The sequence below is a fragment of the Rhipicephalus microplus genome, chromosome 3, assembly GCF_043290135.1.
Source record: "Rhipicephalus microplus isolate Deutch F79 chromosome 3, USDA_Rmic, whole genome shotgun sequence".
Lineage (NCBI taxonomy): Eukaryota > Metazoa > Arthropoda > Arachnida > Ixodida > Ixodidae > Rhipicephalus > Rhipicephalus microplus.
Window position 1 is genome coordinate 149,429,885 of NC_134702.1, and position 13,422 is coordinate 149,443,306.

General features: G+C 44.0%; 1 long non-coding RNA gene across 1 annotated transcript; it reads right to left on the bottom strand.

The window, feature by feature from the left end:
• Positions 1–8,985: 8,985 nt before the first annotated feature.
• Positions 8,986–13,218, bottom strand: LOC142803393 (uncharacterized). Its single transcript, XR_012894088.1, has 2 exons — positions 12,986–13,218; positions 8,986–9,432 (listed from the first exon to the last, which is right to left on the bottom strand). It is a non-coding gene; the product is annotated as an uncharacterized LOC142803393 (long non-coding RNA).
• Between the last annotated feature and the right edge of the window lie 204 nt (positions 13,219–13,422).

Below are 13,422 nucleotides of genomic sequence, written 5' to 3' on the forward strand. Positions count from 1 at the left end.
TAATGATGATGATGATGATGATGATGATGAAACGTGGGATCACCAGTCAGCGCCGCCTACAGCGGTTGTTGGGCCCAGCTAACGCACTCCCGCCATTGCCACGTTGAAGCTGTTCTACCCTCAATGCTACTTCATCGGCTCTTCGCTTGCACTTGGCTTGGAAGGATCCCAGATCATCGGTGTCAGTTGCTGCCTGTTCTGGTCTGTTGCATCGGCCCGGCGAACATGAATTCCCTCTCGGATCAGCTGTCGGCACAGTTCTTCGAATGTTGTCTGCTATACGGATGTTCCTGAAATTTGTGCTCTCCCCCCCCCCCCCCCCCAACGTAGAATTTGTAATTCAAAACTGCTGCTCGTGAGCTCAATGGCATAGCTGTGAAGAAGTAAATGAAAAGTGATGGCATATCCAATAGCCGCATGCATGTATACGACGCATAGATTGGTGTCACTAAAGGCGCCGCCAATGGCGTCCGTGCTTACACGCGGTGTACTTAACGACAGCACTGAAGGCGCACCCACCAGAGGCCATAAGCCACACTCGTGACGAACGGTTTTTTTTTTGTTTCACGAGCTCTTATACAGTTTTCGCTGCAATAGGTTTCTCGCCATGTTAGATTCAAGCCTGCATTTGCCCATAATCTGACGACTAGCATCGTGGGCACTCAGTTATTCAAGAAGGCTAGCAGATAAAGGCATTGTCTTCTAAAGTATTAGGTAGCAATCGGTTCGATAAATAAATCCAGGGTGAGAAGCCAATAAAAAGGAGGACATATACTACAGAAAAGTAAACATAAATAGTGAGAAAGAAAGAGAAGAAAGGAAAAATGAAAAGTACAGAGAAAGAATCCAAGAAACAGAAAGGAAGAAAGAGGGAGAGAAGGGGGAACAAAGAGGTAAACAATAAGAGTAAGGAAGACAAAGATATATATGTATAGACATACGAAAGAGAAATAAAAAGTGATAAATAACAAGAAAGACAACAAGCCTAATTGTGCAACACACAATATAGCAAATAGTGGGGAAGAGGGGTTTATTTGACTGATATGTGAAGTATAACGTCCAAAAACCATCATATAATTACGAGAGACGCTGAAGTGTGGGGCTCCGGAAATTTCCACCACCTGGGGTTTTTTAACTTGCACCCACATCTGAGCACATGCGCCCACAGCATTTTCGCCTCCATCGGAAACGCAGCTGCTGCTGCCAGGATTCGATCCCGTGACCTGCGGGTCAGCATCCGAGTACCTTAGCCACTAGGCCACCGCGGCTGGGCACGGGGGAAGAGGGAAATCAAGTAGAGAAGCAAGTACAAGCCATTTACCCTCCAGCTTTGTTAATTTTCGTGACCAACCTTCGCGGGACATAGTGCAATCGGCGTAATTTTTCTTAAACAAAAGTTCATCATCATCATCATTTATTTTTCCCTTAAAGGCCCCTCTCGGGGTATTACATATGGGGGGGGGGAGGTTACATAAAGAGTTACAAAACATATCGGATCACAATACTGAAACATAACACATAGAAATGCAGACTTATTTAAAAGCACAAAAAAATGTTGCAATTTGAATCAGGCATATAAAGGCGAAAAGAAAGAACAGTGTAAAAGAATTTGACAGCGTAAGATGATCAGTGAGCAACTGCTTAAACGCAATAGGGTTTCGCTCAACGACAACACAGTCTGGCAAAGTGTTCCATTCTGCAATGGCTGTTGGCAAAAAAGATTGAATTAAAGAAGACGTAGAACCGTGCAGGCGCTGGACGCTGCACGAGTTAAAAAGGCGACGAGATGTACGGCTTGGCGGGATAAAGAATTTACCGTGAAAATGTGGGAAGTTGTGGTAAAGCCTATGGAACAAGCACAGTGTTGCAGTCTTCCGACGGAACGACAATGACTCGAGCCCCAATGATGACTTTACGGCACTGATGCTTTCATCACGGCCGTACCTAGAAGAGATGAATCTGGCCGCACGGTGCTGTATAGATTCTAAAGTGTTAATGAGGTATGCTTGATGAGGGCTCAAAATAGCTGAGGCATATTCAAGCTTACTTCGTATAAATGTTTCATAAGCCAGTTTTCGCGTGGATGAGGGTCACAAGGAAAGGGAACGTCTGATGTAACCAAGTGATTTAGTAGTGTCGGCTGCTAATTTGGTGATATGATCGGACCATGTCAATTTTTTGTTTATTGTGACACCAAGATAACGATAAGATTCGACGAGGGACAAAGCTATCGAGTTTAAGGAATACGTGTAATTACTGTTGGAGCACTTAACGGGACATCTGCATAACTTTACATTTCGAAATGTTGAGTTTCAATAATGAATTGGAACACCAGGATTCGATTTGATGTAAGTCGCTTTGAGTGATTTCATGGTCAGTTCGGTGTGCGATGCGACGACAAAGAACGCAGTCATCTGCAAAAAGTCGAATAGAAGATGAAATGCCTTTAGGAAGGTCGTTTATGAAGGACCAAGAACGGATCCCTGTGGTACTCCAGAAATCACGTTAGTAGTGGCTGAACAGTGATTACCGACAACCGTGTATTGGAGACGATTGGTCAGGAAGCATCAGATCTATGACAACGCTAGGGGGTCAAGCTGTAGGCATGAGAGCTTGGCCAGAAGTCGCTGGTGGGGGACACAGTCAAAAGCTTTCGCAAAATCAAGATAAATGACGTCAGTTTGAAAGGATGAGTCTAAGTTGATTGATTTGTGGGGTTTAACGTCCCAAAACCACTATATGATTATGAGAGACGCCGTAGTGGAGGGCTCCGGAAATTTAGACCACCTGGGGTTCTTTAACGTGCACCCAAATCTGAGCACACGGGCCTACAACATTTCCGCCTCCATCGGAAATGCAGCCGCCGCAGCCGGGATTCGAACCCGCGCCCTGCGGGTCAGCAGCCGAATACCTTAGCCACTAGACCACCGCGGCGGGGCAGTCTAAGTTTAAGTGAAGCTCAGTAACAAATTCAAAGAGCTGAGTACCACAAGATAGGTTAGACCGAAAACCATGTTGATTGGGGAAAAAGAAGGAATGATTACCTAGATGACATGCTATTTGTGAGTATATTATATGTTCTAGGAGTTTGTAGGCAATGCTTGTAAGCGAAATGGGACGATAGTTGGAGGGATCCCAGCGGCTGCCAGACTTGTATACAGGTACTACTTTATTAATTTTCCAGTCCGTCGGAAGTGAACTGTCAGTGATTGACTGCGTGAAAATTATTTCTAATATAGAACTAGAGAACACTTTCGTGCCTTTTAGTATTTTGGCTGTAATACCATCATGTCCTGGGGCACTAGAAATCTTCATTTTTTCAATGAGCATCAAGATTCCTCGAGAAGTAATGATTATAGGAGGCATATCGGAAAGAGAAAGGTTGGGCGGAACAAAGTCGTTTAGCGTGGGTTCATTAGTAAAAACAGATGAAAAGTACAAGTTGATTACATCTGATCGCTCATCAATTGGCACATTGGAACAATCAGGGTAACTCAAAGAAATGTTATTGGAGCTTTTACTAGGTGTGAGGATTTTCCAGAATTATTTAGGGTTGACACGCATAATGGTCTGCAAGTCGTGGTGGAAGAACTTCTTTTTGGATTGCCTCAAAGCAGAAGTATATTGACGCAGACTCGTAAAGTACTTTTCCCACTTGGAGGGACGTAGGTCGCGGGTTCGATTCCCGGCTGCGGCGGCTGCATTTCCGATGGAGGCGGAAATGTTGTAGGCCCGTGTACTCAGATTTGAGTGCACGTTAAAGAACCCCAGGTGGTCAAAATTTCCGGAGCCCTCCACTACGGCGTCTCTCATAATCAAATGGTAGTTTTGGGACGTTAAACCCCACAAATCAATCAATCAATCACTTTGAGGAAGTTACCGATTGCTTCGCATCGCGGAAAAGACGCTTTTTTTCTCTAACAACCTCTTTAGTGTGTTCGAAAACCAGGGTTTTGCCAGGTCACCGCGAACGCGTACAAGGGGTACATGTAACTCTACAAGCCATGTTAACTTATTCTTAAATAACAGCCAATTATCGTTTTAATGAACGAAGTGAAGCAGACCGACGGAAGTAATCAAGGAACTCCCTTATTTCTGAGTTTATTTTTGTGAAATTAGCTTTGTTGTAATCCCTGATGTGTTTTATGGAGCGCTGTCGTAAAGGACGTGGGATGCTTAGGTTAAATAGCACTAAATTGTGGTCACTTCGACCTTCAACGGATGATACCAATTTAACTGTATCAGGGTTGGAAACAAGTACGAGGTCTAAGATATTTGCCCCACGGGTTGGTGTATTAACCATCTGAGTAAGGATAAACGTCAGGGTCATTTCAAGAAAATCTTTGAACTGGCGGTTATTTGACACAAAATTTGTCCAATTAATATCTGGAAAATTAAAGTCACCACAGAGCATGAAATTAGCAAAAGGAAAACGAGAGTAAAGATGTACTAGAACTGTATTTAGTTCATAAATGAAGGAGGCATCACAATTAGGAGTGTGGTAACAAGCAATAATCACAGTCATTTTCGAAGCTAGTGAAATGTTCACACAGAAAATTTCGTGTTGACAGTTCATTTTCATGACATAAGAAGGAACACTTTCTTTAACAAAAATCAATATTCCGCCCCGCCCCCCTCCGCCCCACCCTGTCAAGCCGGTGAACAGCGTACGCTTGGCCGTCTTGTAATAGCTCATGGTCAGCAATGTGTGGCTGAAGCCAAGATTCCGTAAATATTGCAACGCCAGTGTTGTTGTCATTCAGAAGGGATTCAACAGCGTCTTTCTTAGGCAGGTAACTATGCACATTAGCGATTAAGACTGCCATACATTGACAAACGGGATCATTCATAGGGGCGAGGCAAGGTTGGGGGTAAGTGGGCGACGCGCATGCCTGAGATATAGAAATGGCTGCTACGACTGCAATTCAACAACGCAATCAGATTCTGCATGGTAAGAAAATTGCTTGTTTTCAAGTAGTAACTTGTCAAAGCGTAGCTTGAAGGGTTTGCCACTCAGCATGCCATGGTCATATAGTTTCCTTCGTGCCTGTCGAACTCTAGCTGAGTAGTCTTCGCGAATTGAAAAAGTCGTGCCATTGAGCTTGGACGCAACTGCAAGAATGTTTGATTTATCTTTAAATCTTGCATATTTTACTATGATAGGTCTACTTTTGTTTTGCTGGTATCGACCAAGCCGATGTGCACGCTCCAAGTCGTCTTCTGGTATGAAGATACCGAGATTTTTAGAGCAAAATTTTATCACTTTCGCCTGGGACTGAATCCAAGACTCGCCTTTTGTGTCTGGGATACCACAAAAAAGCAGGTTAGAACGACGTAGGCAATTTTCAGCATCATCACACTTATCTGTTAAAACCCTGATTTCCGCAGAAAGTTTGGCAAAACTGTCCTTCACGTCTGCCTTTAGACCTGTTTCGTTAGACTGAGTCGACTGCAAAATTTTTTCTAGGGTGTCAACACGAGTCGAGAGGGTGGTCACGAGCGCCTCAATGCTAGACTGGGATGTTCGGATTAGTGAAAGTTCTGTCAGGACCGAGGTTTGAGATGCTTCTATGCGGAATATTGCATTTGCAATGGTTCCATTGACGGTGGTGAAACAGGTCCTGGGTTTAGTTCAACGTCACCCGACAACAATAGGAGCATATTTACCGCCTGAGCATTGTTACAAAGAGACCACAACATTTCACACAGTTACCTACATGTACCAATAACACAAGTGGGGCACGACACCGCAAGAAGACAGCGATTTCCAGAACACACGCAGGCCGCGTTTGGAAGGTAACTGACCAGCATTAAGAAGGGCATTTTCGTGACCACTGTCGTTGCGGTGGCGTGCCCCAAGGCGCTCGAGTCTGGTGCCGCTATTTGTAGGCGATGCTGACGCCCCTCACTTGTAGTAGCCCGGTGTTGCCAGACGCAGAAGCGAGTGGCCGACGGAAACGGCATCCTCGGGGTTTCTTTTGAAGAGGCATTCTAGGCCAGCGACTGAATCGTGACGGGCGCGCTTTGGAAATAGTCCAGGAACGGGTGGTTACCTAGGAAGCTAAGGCGGAGCAACGGTGCGAACAACAGGACAAAAACCTGCATTAAGAAGGGCATTTTCTTGACCACTGTCGTTGCGGTGGCGTGCCGGAAGGCGCTCGAGTCTGGTGCCGCTATTTGTAGGCGATGTTGACGCCCCTCACTTGTAGTAGCCCGGTGTTGCCAGACGCAGAAGCGAGCGGCCGACGGAAACGGCATCCTCGGGATTTCTTGTGAAGAGGCATTCCTGGCCAGCGACTGAATCGTGACGGGCGCGCTTTGGCAATAGTCCTTGAACGGGTGGTTACCCAGGAAGCCAAGGCGGAGCAACGGCGCGAACAACAGGACGAAAACCTGCATTAAGAAGGGCATTTTCGTGACCACTGTCGTTGCGGTGGCGTGCTCCCTCGTTGCGGTGGCGTGCCCCCAGTTTTTACTATTAGTTGAAAAAGTGAGTACTTGCCGCAAAACTGACTGTTGATGACTCTTTGTTCACCGTGCAGCCACGCAGGAATGAAGTATGCGTGGACTAGAAAAGTCATGAAAGCATAATGAAAGCCACGACAACCTCTCTTTATATACGTTTTTTTTAAAAAGGCCACGACATTCATAATTATTCCACGGAGCTACAGAATATCATCTGGAAGGCTGTAAGTATAGAAAAGAACGTTTAATAGGCAGGAATGGCTAAGACCAAAAGGTGTTAACTAGAAAGCATAACGAAAGCATAAATTTTCCTAGAAAGCATAAACATTTAACGTATTGTTTAATAACGTGGGGCTGCAGGCCATAAGATGTCTGCATCTAGACTTTTATATCACATGGTTTTGAGGGTTCTTTGGGGCACTTCTGTTGATTTAGCGGAGCTATTTTGCAGAACCTACGTTGAGCCGGCTTTATCTCGTACAAAAAACACATGATCATGCCTTTATTGCCTCATAAGCAAGCACAAACTGGTATACCGGTGTTTCTTCTGGAGGCTTTTACAGTTCCTCCTTTATTCTCTCAAAAACGCATGGCTTCGGGTACTGCGAATTAGTAGACATTACCAAACGTTTCGATCCTTGCAAGGACTGGTGGTTATGGCGAAAGATCAACGCAACTCAATATAACTGATCCCGTTATCGGGAGCCAATCACCGGGTGGAATCCAAGAACCGGCGTATCGGCCCTCTGAAGCGCATCATGAAAGTGCGGACTTTACTGTTGGGCCTTTTTTGTGTAAGCGAACACCTATTGTGCTCCAATCAGTGGGTCAGAGCGGAGAGGTCATCACAAAATGAAATGTATTTTCAGATAAGGCAGTACAAACAACGTGCAGATATGCATACTCGGCAGGTATCAAATACCGTGCAACTCACAACATACTTCACTACACTCAAAGCAACGAACACAAATAACAACTCGCGCTACAATGCAATATCTTGCATGAGTTTTCTAAAAGCACTTATAGACTAGAATGTTCGTCAAACGTATTCAGTTCGAACTTCTTGGAACTAGTCTTGAATGTGTGTCTTCAGGAAACACGCACACTATAATCAGTGCTGCTTGTCGTCCCGTTAGTCCGACATATTTCTTTCAGAAAACGCTCTTCTAAATTTTCCCGCTGACGCGGTAATCATTCAATTCTGCCAGATTGACTGAACGCACGTCAACATCAAAACTTCTTCTTCGGCTTCACCATTGGCCCCATACGCGCTGTCACTGCATAAGAGGCCTTTAAACGTCGGCGAAGTCACCCACAGAGCCCCACTGCGGTGGTCTAATGGTCAAGGTACTCAGCTACTGGCCCGCACGTCGCAGGATCGAATCACGGCTGCGGCGGCTGTATTTTTGATGAAGGTGAGAATGCTGTAGGCCCGTGCACTCTAAAGAACCCCTAGTAGTCGAAATTCCCGGAGTTCTTCACTACAGCGTCTCTCATAATCATATGGGAGTTTTAGGACGTGAAAGCCCACATATCAATCAAATGAAGTCACACACAGACTTCCTCTCCTGTCTGCTTCCATCCAACACTTCTTCATATCCGCTAACCACGGTATTCTCGAAGCATCCTGATTTATCCTCGGCGCGCATCACAGCTAACCCTAGGAAAATGGCAAAATTTTTCTCGTAGTTTGCACGCAAGACGGCGCAACCCGGCATTGCGTCAACTTTTCTTTCCACGTGGTTCCGAATTTAAATCGGCGTTAGATGCGAGAGAGACTGTTGTGCGTGTGATGGCAGTCATTTCGACGGGAAGAGTAGGTGCGCATGCAGCGTCATTTGATGCCTCTTTAATCGTTGCGCCAGTTTCTGTCGCGCCATGTCGGTGCCCGGTACACTTTAAAAATGTTTACACCCATAAGTTTGTATTTGTTTTGTCCCTTGGGCAACACCCTCTCAGGGTGTCTAGGAACACCCTAAAAAATAAGGTGTTTAGAACTCCCTGAACCGTAGGGTGTAAAGAAACGTTACACCCTACTTTACGAGGTGATTATGAACACCCCTAAACTATGGGTGTTGGATGAAGCTACACTTATGCGAGTGGGGTGTACACTGAAAACCCCCTTGAAACGCTGGCAGTTATATGGATGAGCATACTTGATCAATAAAGCGCAATTAACAGGCAACAAAAGCAGAGACACAGGTGACGCTTAGACCTGTGTGTTGAGGAGAGCCGTTCACAGCACTTCATTCCATCAAATATGCATCACCAACTGACCAAGCCTCAATTGTTCTCAGGGAGAAGCATATATGAACCTTCTCTGCGGCTGACAAAATAAGGTGTCATGGTCTTGAATGAGCTGCATGACACCAGTGTATATATGTGTACGTAGACTGGGCCGTAAACGACAAAGACGCAGAAGGCGCGCACACACACACACAAACACACACACACACAAACACAGTAGTGCAAGCAGTAAGGATCAACCGAACATAACGCTGAAGCAAAAAACAATTAAGCCCATATGTTAACATCTGTCTTTATTATAGAAAAACTGCAACTCTGACAAACAGGACTCTGATGGCATTCTTGTTTTGAATACAATAAAACTCCACAACTTTCATAAACATTTGTGCTAGTCGGGCAAACGACTGAGACGTATGACGTTTGATTGCCACCTATACAATAGAAACAAAAACACGTACAAAGAGTAAGCGAGTTTCAAGAGGCACATTTACAACATATTACATCTTGCAGTAAAAATTTCGACATTAAAAAAACAGAACATTCGACAGAGTAGTGTAATTGAGGTTGTATTATTGTAATGTCAGTGTTGGTACACTTCTAACTGCAAAACCACTCCTCACTGCTGCTTGCACAATCATCTTCGGCTGCCAAGATGACTAGTGCCTTCGAGAGCAGTGGGTCGAAGCTGTTCTTTCTGTCAGGAAATTCAATCCCGGAAACCTAAAATAAATACACAAGAAAGAATGACTGAACTTTCACAAATCGTGCAACTTACAGTGTGCCCCATGCATATCTAACTGCTTTCTTATGTGCAAGTGTAAATTGAGTGCATAGTAAGCATATTCAGTGGCATTGGGCTCCACTGCATTGAGAAATGTTAGAAAAGGTATGCTGTGCAATAAACGCCATAAAAAGCGCGCTGTGGCAGAATCATTATACCTTTCATGCCATATATGAACCTTACTTTACCCTTTCAGCTTGTTCGCACAGGCAAATAAAAAGGTACTGCTCCAAGTTGAAAATGTTCCATTAGCTGCATGCAACGACCAATCTAAGTGAAAGTCAAGTTCTATGCTTAAGTATGCATCAACAAAGCTGCATGTTTATTTCTACAGATCTACCATGGTACTCATTCGATTAGTTTATTAAAAGGAATACAGTACGACGCGCAACAACACATACATATTTTATCTGTATTGCACAAAAGCACAATACCACTTAACATACATGACGGTATGCGCATTGAGAAGGTATTCAGTGCAGGTAACATGTAAAATTAAGTAATGTACAGTTACGTATTAAGGTACAATTGATACTAGTGTTCTTGAACTGGCTCACATTGACACGATTATATAATGGAAGAATTGGCTATTGGGTCATTCCAAATCAGACGTCCCAGCCATTTTGGTGACCACCGCAAATATATTTAAAATATCGCGCTGATTTTATTGCATTAAAAAGGGTAACTGCTAGACTAATAAATAATTTATTGGTGACGAGGCTGCCCCCTGAACTTCCCGGAATCTCGTCTGGATGTTTGATAAAAAAATTCTTTCATAAGTATCTCTTCTTCCGGGCCGAATTTGGTCTACAAGTGAATTGAAGGGCTTGCGTAAAGTGTTTGAAGCTCAGTAATATTACCATTGTTGACCACACACGCCTCAAATAATTTAGCCGAAATGTGTTATATCTGCATTTTTCTATATCAATACTGCACTTTGAATGAATATCTGAAGAGTGAATACTTAATCCACATAAGGTATATTTGGAGGAAAAAATATTTTAGACCTCTCAAGCTGTCACACTTTACAAGAAAAAATCGCAAATTTCACAAAATAATTGTTTTGTCTACAATGAGACGCAACTTGCACCATGTGGTGGTTGAACTAAAATAGACTTTGTACCTAAATAGAAGCAAATAAACAGTTCTTTTCATGTGCCAAATTTTGTCATAGCAATTTATGTTTTGAGAAAAAGATCGCAGCATATCCACGGAGTGAATGATGATGAGTGTGGCGTAGCGTTCGTCCGTCCGGACGCACAAACGTCCGGACAGACAGTCTGACGCCAGTATGGACGAACAGAAAGACGGACGGACTCAGAGACAGACCGACACACGGAAGCCCAGACGGATGGATGCGCAGACGAACGGACGAAAACACAAATGTACGGACGAACGATTCGCCCCACGAAACATCAATTTGTCCGTGTATATGCTGTGAAAACGACTAACGCTATCTATTGTGCAACTCATCAAGTGGCTACATAATAGTAGTACGACTACAGAGGAAGGAACCACCCACGGCCTCAAGAGCTTTGCCCCTAAATGATTTTTGAAGTTCCAAGTTCCCCATTCGCCATTTGGTCATCTGGCAGCCGACGCCTCGAAGTTCCCAATTTCCGTTGACGTTGATGGGAAAATTTAAAAAATATATTATATTCCTTCAAATAGAAATTGTAATGATGAAACTTGTCCCATACAAAGAACTGTTTATTTGCTTTCAATTTAGGTAAAAGGTGATTTTTAATTGGACCACCACATGGTGCAAATTGCGTCTCGATACGGACAAAAATGACAATTCTGTGAAATGAGTGATCTTTTCTCGTAGAGATTAACAACTTAAGATGTCTACAAATAATTTTTCATCAAAATATCTTTTCTGTGAAGTAAGTAGTCACAGCACAGATATTCATACAAAGTGCAGTATAGCAATGAGAAAATGCAAACATAACACACTTTGGCTAAATTCTTGCAGACGTATGTGGGCGAAAATTTGTAATAATATTGCTGAGTTTCAAACACCTTACATAAGCGCCTTTACTTAACGTGCACCAAACTTTGTATAAAACAAGGTGCGGAACTTGTAAAATATTTTTTTCACAAAGAACACTCAAACAACAGTCTGCAAAGTTTGAAAAGCAACCACGCGACCAAAAACATTTTTCTCTCCGAAAGATTCAAGCAGGTCACTGTTTTCAGTGCATTAAATCAGCACTATTTTTTTTTTCAAACACATTTGCCATAGCCGCAAAATTGGCTGGGAAATGTCCAATAAAGTGACCCTGTTACCTTCACTCATTGACCATTGCATACTGCTAAATTAGGGCCATTTGTTTCAATCAAGCCGTCAGGGTGTAAAAGCATAACTCCTTCTCGATGCAGCGTAGGCTGTTCAGTGGCTCTGCGTGTTGTGTTCCGAGATAGATATGCTGCCCAGTCTTACGTTTTGGCTGCAACACATGCTTAGATACCGTGCAGTATGTATAACAATAAAGTGTTTTTGTGCAACAAAAAACTAATAATACACTTCACATTGCGAAAATAACTTTAACATCTGAAGTACTTAGCGAAGTTAAACGCCAAAGCGAGGCGATGGCAATAAAACTCTGAATAACAGGAATATTTTGAAATTTACACATGATGGAAACAATCTAAATAAAATGTGCTCGAACGTTAGCAGTTATGTTCAAACAAGCGTTGACGCTGTTCAAGTAGGCAATTCGACCACACACACAGACTAAAGGTCAGTTCAAACAAATGTCCAGCTTCAGTGCTAGATCCACTACATAGACACGGCTGTCGGCAGTTTCACGCTACGTTGCAGGTGAACGAAGGTAGCGGTGCAGACAAATTTAACGAAATTGAATGTATTAGCAAGTAGACAAAATTCGCGAGGCACACCTAACGCGAAACAATGTGCTGTGTTATCTCCCGATGCATCAACCCGAGTTATCACGATAGTGTTACCGCACAAAACGAGAAAGAACCGAAAAGAACGACATGGACACCACGCCCTTGTTTTCCGTTCTCGGTCTTTGTGTGCAATAAGAAAAAAAAAGAAAGTTAATGAACTACCGACATGCCCAAGCATATGCGTCTTACATATGGTTGATGCTTAGAGCAAACAGGCGCCGTCCCCACACATGTATTAATTAGTAAACCAAAATTGATGTGCAGCACGAGCGGGCCCCGTTAAAAACGGCTGCCAACAAAGGGCACCGCAAAACTCTGTTCAATTTCTTCGCTGAACCTCAGCGGCGCACGCTCACTCTGCTTTGTACTCCAAACAATCTAAACAAACAAACCAAAAAACTTGCCCACAATCACACTTCACCATCATCCCCGTGAAACAGTTCGGACAAATATTCTCGGTAAGTAAACATATGCTGATTTGTCATCAACTAGTTGAAAAGAAAATTGTTTGAAGGCGTTATTCTCGTGCTCACGCAGTTAACAAAGCGCTGAACGGAACAACGTGAGAGCAGTACTCACTATTTCACTTCGAGTGCTCCACAATATGAATCCACAGGTCCAGTCTTCAGGATGGTGCACCTTCGCAATAATCAGCACTGACAAAACACACCGGTGCAGCACAGAGCGCAGGTACATTTCAAACTGAACACAGACTAATAAACTCTACCGACCAAGAAGCCAGGCGCACCACGCGCACACACACGGGAGGGTTTATCGCCGGCGCACGCAGTGACATGTAAGACGATGTCGACCCCTTTCCTGCGCTGTGCGCCCGGCGCGCAGCAATACCGGGCAGCCACGGAGGAAGGCGGGCAGCCAAGGTTGTCTAGGCGACGAGACTTGATGGCGCCTTGTGGCGCTCTCAGACCGGCTACATGCGGTTTAACGCTAGCTCCGGCCCTCTGCTGATAACGCGGGCGCTGCTTTTTTTTTTTGCGGCAGTGATCTGTTGCGTT